We start from the raw sequence: 8,009 nt of genomic DNA, 5'->3' as shown, positions 1-8,009 counted from the left end.
GAAATTGTGATAAAAGAGTTCCAGGCACTGTTAGAGAAGCTCACAACTTCGTTCAACTTAACCAGCAAGTGTACTGGGTCGTCCAAGTAATACCTTACGTGAGTAAGGGTCGATCCCACAGAGATTGTTGGTATGAAGCAAGCTATGGTTACCTTGTAAATCTCAGTTAGGCAGATTAAATGGTTTTGGGTTTTGAAAATTAGTAATAAATAGAAAATAAAAAGGGATAGAAATACTTATGTAATTCAATAGTGGGAATTTCAGATAGGCGTATGAAGATGTTGTGCTCCTCTCGTATCTCTACTTTTTTATTATATTCATCCAATCCTTCTTACTCCTTTCCATGGCAAGCTGTATGTAGGGCATCACCATCATCAATGGCTACTTTTAATCCTCTCGGGAAAATGGTCCTATGCGCTGTCACTGCACGGCTAATCGTCTGGAGGCATCACCCTTGTTGGTGGCTACATCCCATCCTCTCAGTGAAAATGGTCCAAATGCTCTGTCACAGCACGGCTAATCATCTGTCGGTTCTCAATCAGGTTGGAGTAGAATCCATTGATTTTTTTTTGTTTGTCATCACGCCCAGCCTTCAGGAGTTTGAAGCTCGTCACAGTCATTCAATACCGGAATCCTACTCGGAATACCACAGACAAGGTTAGACTTTCCGGATTCCCAGGATCCTACTCGGAATACCACAGACAAGGTTAGACTTTCCGGATCCCCATGAATGCCGCCATCTATCTAGCTTATACCACGAAGATTCTGTTGAGGAATCTAAGAGATATGCGCCCGGCCTAAGGTAGAACGAAAGTGGTTGTCAGTCACGCGCGTTCATAGGTGAGAATGATGATGAGTGTCACGGATCATCACATTCATCAAAGTGTTATGCAACGTATATCTTGGAATAAGAATAAAAGAGAATTGAATAAAAAGTAATAGTAATTGTATTGAAACTTGAGGTACAGCAGAGCTCCACATCCTTCATCGATGGTGTGTAGAAACTCCACCGTTGAAAATACATAAGTGAAAGGTTCAGGAATGGCCGAATGGCCAGCCCCCAAAACGTGATCAATAGCCTCCTAAGATGAAGAATAAAACAAAACTGAGACCAAAGATGAAACGTGGTCAAAAGACGACTAATACAATAGTAAAAAGTCTTATTTATACTAAACTAGCTACTAGGGTTTACATGAGTAAGTAATTAATGCATAAATCCACTTCTGGGGCCCACTTGGTGTATGTTTGGGCTGAGCTTGATCTATCCACGAGCTGAGACTTTTCTTGGAGTTGAACGCCAAGTTATAACGTGTTTTGGGCGTTCAACTCCGGATCATGACGTGTTTCTGGCGTTTAACTCCAGACAGCAGCATGTACTTGGCGTTCAACGCCAAGTTACATCATCAATTTCCGAATAAAGTATAAACTATTATATATTGCTGAAAAGCTCTGAATGTCTACTTTCCAACGCCGTTGAGAGCGAGCCAATTGGAGTTCTGTAGCTCCAGAAAATCCATTTCGAGTGCAGGGAGGTCAGATTCCAACAGCATCAGCAGTCCTTTTGTCAGTCTTTTTCAGAGTTTTGCTCAAGTCCCTCAATTTCAGCCAGAAATTACCTGAAATCACAGAAAAACACACAAACTCATAGTAAAGTCCAGAAATGTGAATTTAACATAAAAACTAATGAAAACATCCCTAAAAGTAGCTTGAACTTACTAAAAACTACCTAAAAACAATGCCAAAAAGCGTATAAATTATCCGCTCATCATTGATCGACCTAAATTCATCAATGAATTTAGACCTATCGTGCTTTGCAATATGTTCTATAAATGTATTTTGAAGTTAATGGTTGCTAAAATTAAGCCAATCATAATCCAAAGGATTATTCCCTAGCATGCTAGTTTTATCCTAGGAAGAATTATTCACAATAGTATAGTAATTGTCAAAGAGATAATTTTTGACATGTAGAAAATGAAAAAGGAAAATGCAAATACATGGCAATAAAAATAGATTTTGAAAAAACACATGACAACTTATGATAGGAATCTATTCATAAGAGTTTAGAGGAGTTTGGTGTGACAAAGCATATTCTCAAGGTCATGATGGAATGTGTTTTCACTACATCGTTTAAGATATTATGAAATGGTTGCAAAACGGAAGAATTTATTCCTACAAAGAGGTCAAGACAAGGGATCCTATTTTCCCTACCTATTTTTTATTGCCACAAATAAATTGTCACAAATTATAGAAGACAGTGTTAACAGACAAAAATGTAAGCTAATGATAGCTGGAAGGCATGGGCTTCGCATAGCCCATCTTCTGTTTGTGGACAATTTGATTTTCTTTGTAGAAGCATTGAGTGAGCAAATTAAAATGGTGAAAGATAAACTTGATAACTTTTGTATGGTCTCGGGCTTGAAGATTAATGTTGTGAAAACTTCTATTGTTTTCTCATAGAATGTGGACATGAATACTAAAAGAAATATCATTCAAAAATGTGAATTTCAAGAGACACCTAGTCTTGGAAGATATCTTGATGCCATGGTAACTAATGGTAACTAATGAAAACTACAACTCAGCTGATAGAGACATAATTGAATTAGAAGGTGATTATATTAATAAAGATGGTAACTAGGTTCTAATGAGCATTAAGCAATTTTTTCCTTAAAATATTATTAGCAAAATCACAGTTGTCCCTCCCCCTAATGAAGTTATAGGAGAAGACCAAGTAATATGGAACCTCATCTAAGATGAGGACTTTTCAACTAAGAGTGCTTATATGCACCTAATTACTCAAAATAGTGTGCACGATCAAATCTGAAGTATTATTTGAAAATGGCAGGGGCCACAAAAAATGAAATATTTTTTTGGCAAGAAACATGTAAAAAGCTTCTAACAACAAGTAAAAAAAGCAAGATGATTGGAACAGAACCTGATTGTCATCACTGTAAAATATACAAAAAAAAATCCAAATTCATGTTTTGCGCTATTGTGGAGTTATGTTAAGGGTGTAGACTAATCTGATACATCCTTCCAACCTTCAAGAATTCTTCAGATCTCCCTTTGATCACTAGATTAGATGGAATCTTTCGTCGAACATAGGCTTCCAAAACTAAGAAAAGTGGCAATTTCTCTTCATCACAACCTGTTAGTGGCTATAGAAATGGAGGAATTAGAAAATTTCTAACCCTCCAAAGAAGAGACCAGTAGATCCAGTAAATTCCGTTGTCAACTATGTGCAAAGCATAAAAGAAGCTTTACTTACAAGAAGAGGAGAAATACATACTCGAAACAGAAGGATGGATGTGAATATATCTTGGATTCCACCGCCGCCAAGCTGGATAAAGGTTAATGTAAATGGAGCATTAGAGGGGATGGATGGAGAGGCGGGATGCAGCGGAGTGTGCAGAGATGAATAGGGAAGATGGATGACGGATTTTGTGATGAATATTAGGACATGCACAGCATTTCAAGCAGAATTATGGGGTGCTCTTCAAAAATTGCAAACAGTCTAGGACCTGGGTTTTAGGAAAGTGATCTTGGATTTGAACTCTCAACCTTTGGTGGAAGTTATTCAGCAAGGGGAGAGAAATGAAAAACACCCAAATATGCTTGTTAGAAGCATAGAGGCATTTAGAAGAAGGGAGTGACAGTTGAGGTATACTCATACATATAGGGATGGGAATAGAGCTGTGGACTGGATGTCAAAGTACATCCTTAAAGCTATTTTAGGATACAACTTTGTTGATCAACCTTGTAAGACCCAAAACCTTTGAAAAGTCTTTTTATGAGTAAATCTCAAATCATATAGTTATTTATAGTCTTAATTTCAGAAATTATTTTATTAGAGATAATTAAGGCAATTTTTGATTTATTGGATTTGAGATGAGTTATGATTATTATCCAATTTTATAATTATTGGGTTATCTTCTATATTTAAATTATAAAGTTGATAGTTATGAAATAATAAGAAATTTATATTTTAAGATATTAATACTACTATTTGGAAAAATGAAGAAATTAAGTATATTATTTCTAATTTTTGGATTTGAACGTTTTATTGAAAATAAAGTGTGAAATTGATGAGCAAATAGTATTTTTATACACTATTATTGTTGAATTAGAATTTATTTCTAATTACTACGTTATACCTATTTTTAAGTAAAATTACTAAAATGTCCATAACCCTAATTTTCAAAATAAGGAAACCCTAACCTAGTAACCCGTTACCATGACCCGATCCCCTTCCCACTCAACAATAAGATTTTCTATATACAATTAGTGTTGGATTTAAAATTGGGTTTCAGTTACTATATTATCCCCAATTTTATGTGAAATTACGATATTGCCCCTTACCCTAATTTGGCATACCCTTCCCTCTATTCTCTCTTCATGCTGCGCAGCCTCAAACCCTCTTCTTCACTGTCTTTGCTGCACAGCCCTACCCTAACTAAGCACACACACATGGTTCTTTGAACCAGAGGGAAAAGAAGAACGGGAATCAGGGAAGGGGAAGAGGTTGCGTCGGTGTACTGGGTTGCACCACCACCATGCCGCCGTCTGACCGAAGAGGAAGAGAGAGAGGCTGAGCTGCGGCAGAGGAGAGTGAGGACGCCGCCGCTCAGCTGGTCACCGTCATCCATCCTCACTGCTGCCAGCTGCGTGTCCCCACCAAGCCGCCGAACCTGCCACGCATCGCCGCCGCCAATCTCGCGCCGCCACGGTCCCGTCGAGCTTCCGCCAATACAGCACGAGACAGAGAGAGAGACCGATGGAGAAGAGGGCCGCGGAGGGGGAAAGAGCCGCCGATTGCAGTCGCCATTGGGTCCTTGTTCCTTGCCGTTAAAGGAGCTGCTCACAGCCACGGTGGTCACCGATGTTTGCGCCGCTGTTGTCGGAGAACCTGAGGAGGTGGAGGCGACACAACGGGAGAGAGGGAGTCGCCGTGGAGCAACGAGCTGCGTCCAGTCGCCGCCGACGCGCCACTGACCACCGCCGTTCCGCCGCGCCGAGGATCCTTTTCCTGCTAGGTCTGCCGCCGTCAAGCATGACAGGAGGAGGAAATGGCATCGCGAGTTGGGGTTGATCCTTTTGCGGCCGTTGGATCTGACCGGAGAAAGGAGTTGCATCTCTGTGATTCTGGCCGTCGGAGTGGTTGTAGCTATCGGAACCACACCGGAGCTACTGCCGTTCACCGTTGCTGATGTCCGTCGCCGTTGCTAGTGATGGTTAGTTGAACCGCAGTTAGGAGAGGGTTCAGATCCGCCGCTGCCGGAGTTCTGATGCCACCGGAACCACCGCCGGAGCTTCTGGCTACTTCTGCCGTCGCCGAAAAAGTTGCCGGTAAGGGTTTCATTTGAGGTTTCTGCCTTTTTAGTTTTTGAGATGGTTTTAATGCTGTAGGGTTCTTCCAGTTGATCCGCCGGAGCTTTTGGCCACCGCCAAAGCTGTTGCCGGGCCGGTTCGAAATCGCAGTTGCCTCATTGTGTTGTTTCGGTAAGAAATTATGTTTCGAATGATCTCGCGTTAGTATTCTGTTGTGTTCGGTTAATGAACATGAGTTTTGATAACGTGAAAATCGAGTTCTGATTGTTGTATGTTGCGATTAATGTTGCTATGGTTATTGCGAAAGTGACTGGGAGCTGAGGTTTTGATTGCCGTCAGTTCGGGTTGAGGCGGAAAGGACTCTGTAAGACGTTTGGATTATGGATTTGCATTTTGAGGTAAGGGCGCTTTCCAAAAACTATGTTTTATGTATTGGAATTATTACATATGGATACTGATGTGAGATATTGTGTATTTGGTGATTGTAATTGCCTTATGTATTATTTGATTGACTCGAATGATTATGGATGTTGGTTTGGCTGAATTGTTGTGCGGCTTTGTGAAATGTAATCTTTTGAAGTTGATTCTTTAAAGATTTGAAATGAGTTTAATCCATTGAGGATTGGTTTGAATTGAGTCAATTATTTTGATGATGTGAAAGATAGAACACTCTTGAAATTCAGCCTGGTTTACTTTAATTGACTTGGTTTTGGACAAATGATTTGTTATTGAGCCATTTCCTTAAAGCTTTGGAAATGAGTTAAAATGATTAATATTGAGTTGATTTTGAAATGGTTTCTCTGAGATATGCCACTGAGGCGACCGTTGGATCTAGCTTGCTTTGAATTGATTTCTGGTTTTGAGCTATTGAAAAGGAATAAGAAACAGTTTAGTTGGGACCCGGACCGGGTGGCAAAAGTCCAAGTTTTAGGGGAGGTGCTGCCGAAATTTCTACAAAAATCATAGTCTTGTTTGAAAAGTTATTTAAAAAGGGTTGGATTTGAGAAATTGTATTATTTGATTTATTAAGAGAATATTTATGTTTTCAAGCTTAATTTATTTAATGAACTTTATGCGTTGAGTTCGGTTTATTTAGAAATGAACTATTTTTATCGTTTGAATCACTGATGGAAAGAATGATGCTCAAATGTTGATTTCAATACAAAAAGGGGTTTTTAGTAATTTTAAAGGAATCTAGACTTTTGATTGAGTAATTAAGTTTGAGGCATTTTGGAAGAGTTAGAAAAATGGGTTCCAAAAAGAAACCTGAAAGTGGTTTGATTCAAATGAACCGGTTCCGTTTCAAATGAGTTGATTTTTGGACCGGGTTGGAACTTGTGATTTTGTATGGCTCGATTTCATAATAAATTTAGTTTTATTTACTTGAACCAAGAATCTATGATTTTAAGAGTTTCAATGAATTTTAAGGAATTGATGTAAGTTGACCTTCCCTAAAGACTTGGGACTCTGCCGAGAAACTTTTGTTATAAAATCCCATTGTTGGATGGGTGGTTTTGAATACTTTGAAATAAATCCTTAACTTGTCATGGTTTTGGAAGTTTTGGAAAGATAATGCCGAGAGTGGCTTTGTTTTAAAAAGGGAACTCACTTTGAGTAAATTTGGCTTATGAGCCTGAGATGATTTGAGAAATGAGATCTTTAAAGCCAAGGCTGAAAAGAGTTGAAATTTGATTTCAAAGTGAAATGGCTTGAGAAAAGTGATTTATGGCTTAAATGCCGATTTTATGAATTTGATGATGTTGAATGGTGGAAGTGCTATTTTTGTTATAAGCCAGAATGGCTGTGTATGCTATTGAACTATAGCTGACTGCCGAATGAGTTGTGAGCCGTATGGCTGATTATGAATTATGAATTTAAGCCGAAGGGCTGTATTTATTGATAAGTTGGTTGGTTCTGGATTGAACTGTGAGCCGGATGGCTGAGATGGATGGTGCTCCATGGTTGAATATATATGCATGTATGCAATTGAATAAATTATGAATTTAAGCCGAATTGCTGAGATGAATGTCGTAAGTGAGTATGCTTGTGTTTTCTCTCTGGTTGTAAGGGTTACAGGGCACGATACCTTCTAATGGTGACAGGGCGCAGATACCCTCTAATGGCGACAGGGCGCAGATACCTTCTAATGATATTAATGCACAACAGAGAGACTGTGTCCGGGTTAGCTACCGGACACGTCGGGTTGGCTTGGTAACCGACAGATGATATCATCAGCCACTAGGGACAGGCATGCATCATATGCATCTATGTGACATTGTTTGGGTATGCATATTGTACTTGGTTTGCCTATGTGATTATCTGCTAATTGTTCTACTTGCAATAACTGTTTGTTTGTGTTTGTATCTTCCTACTTGTGTTTGCATCTGGAACTCTGTTGGATTGTGGTGGATTGATTGTGGTTGGATTGTTTGGGCATAGGGCCGTGGTTGGAATGAGATGAACCGATGGTTGATTTTGGTTTTGTGTTTCTGGTTTGGAATAAAATATGAAAGACTATTTTGGTTCGGTATAGATAAACCGTTTTGAAAGACTTTTGAGTTTTTGAGAATTGAATGGTTCCTTTTTCGAAAAAGGATTTCAGATTTCTCTTTTATTGTAAACCGTTGTTTTTGAAAAGAGGCATAAGACGGTTATTAATCATTGGTACGGTTTATCTTCACGTA

General features: G+C 39.1%; 1 long non-coding RNA gene across 2 annotated transcripts; it reads right to left on the bottom strand.

Annotated features, from left to right (window-relative positions):
- Nucleotides 1–924: 924 nt before the first annotated feature.
- LOC107494697 (uncharacterized) lies at nucleotides 925–3,727 on the bottom strand. 2 transcript variants are annotated; one of them, XR_001593347.3, is made up of 3 exons: nucleotides 3,287–3,711; nucleotides 2,933–3,183; nucleotides 925–1,616 (listed from the first exon to the last, which is right to left on the bottom strand). It is a non-coding gene; the product is annotated as an uncharacterized LOC107494697 (long non-coding RNA). The 2 variants fall into 2 exon arrangements; XR_001593346.3 differs by having other exon boundaries at nucleotides 925–3,183; nucleotides 3,287–3,727.
- Between the last annotated feature and the right edge of the window lie 4,282 nt (nucleotides 3,728–8,009).

The sequence above is a fragment of the Arachis duranensis genome, chromosome 6 (assembly GCF_000817695.3).
Source record: "Arachis duranensis cultivar V14167 chromosome 6, aradu.V14167.gnm2.J7QH, whole genome shotgun sequence".
NCBI lineage: Eukaryota > Viridiplantae > Streptophyta > Magnoliopsida > Fabales > Fabaceae > Arachis > Arachis duranensis.
The sequence above is the reverse complement of the archived record's forward strand: the minus strand, read 5'-3'. Positions and strand labels throughout refer to the sequence as shown.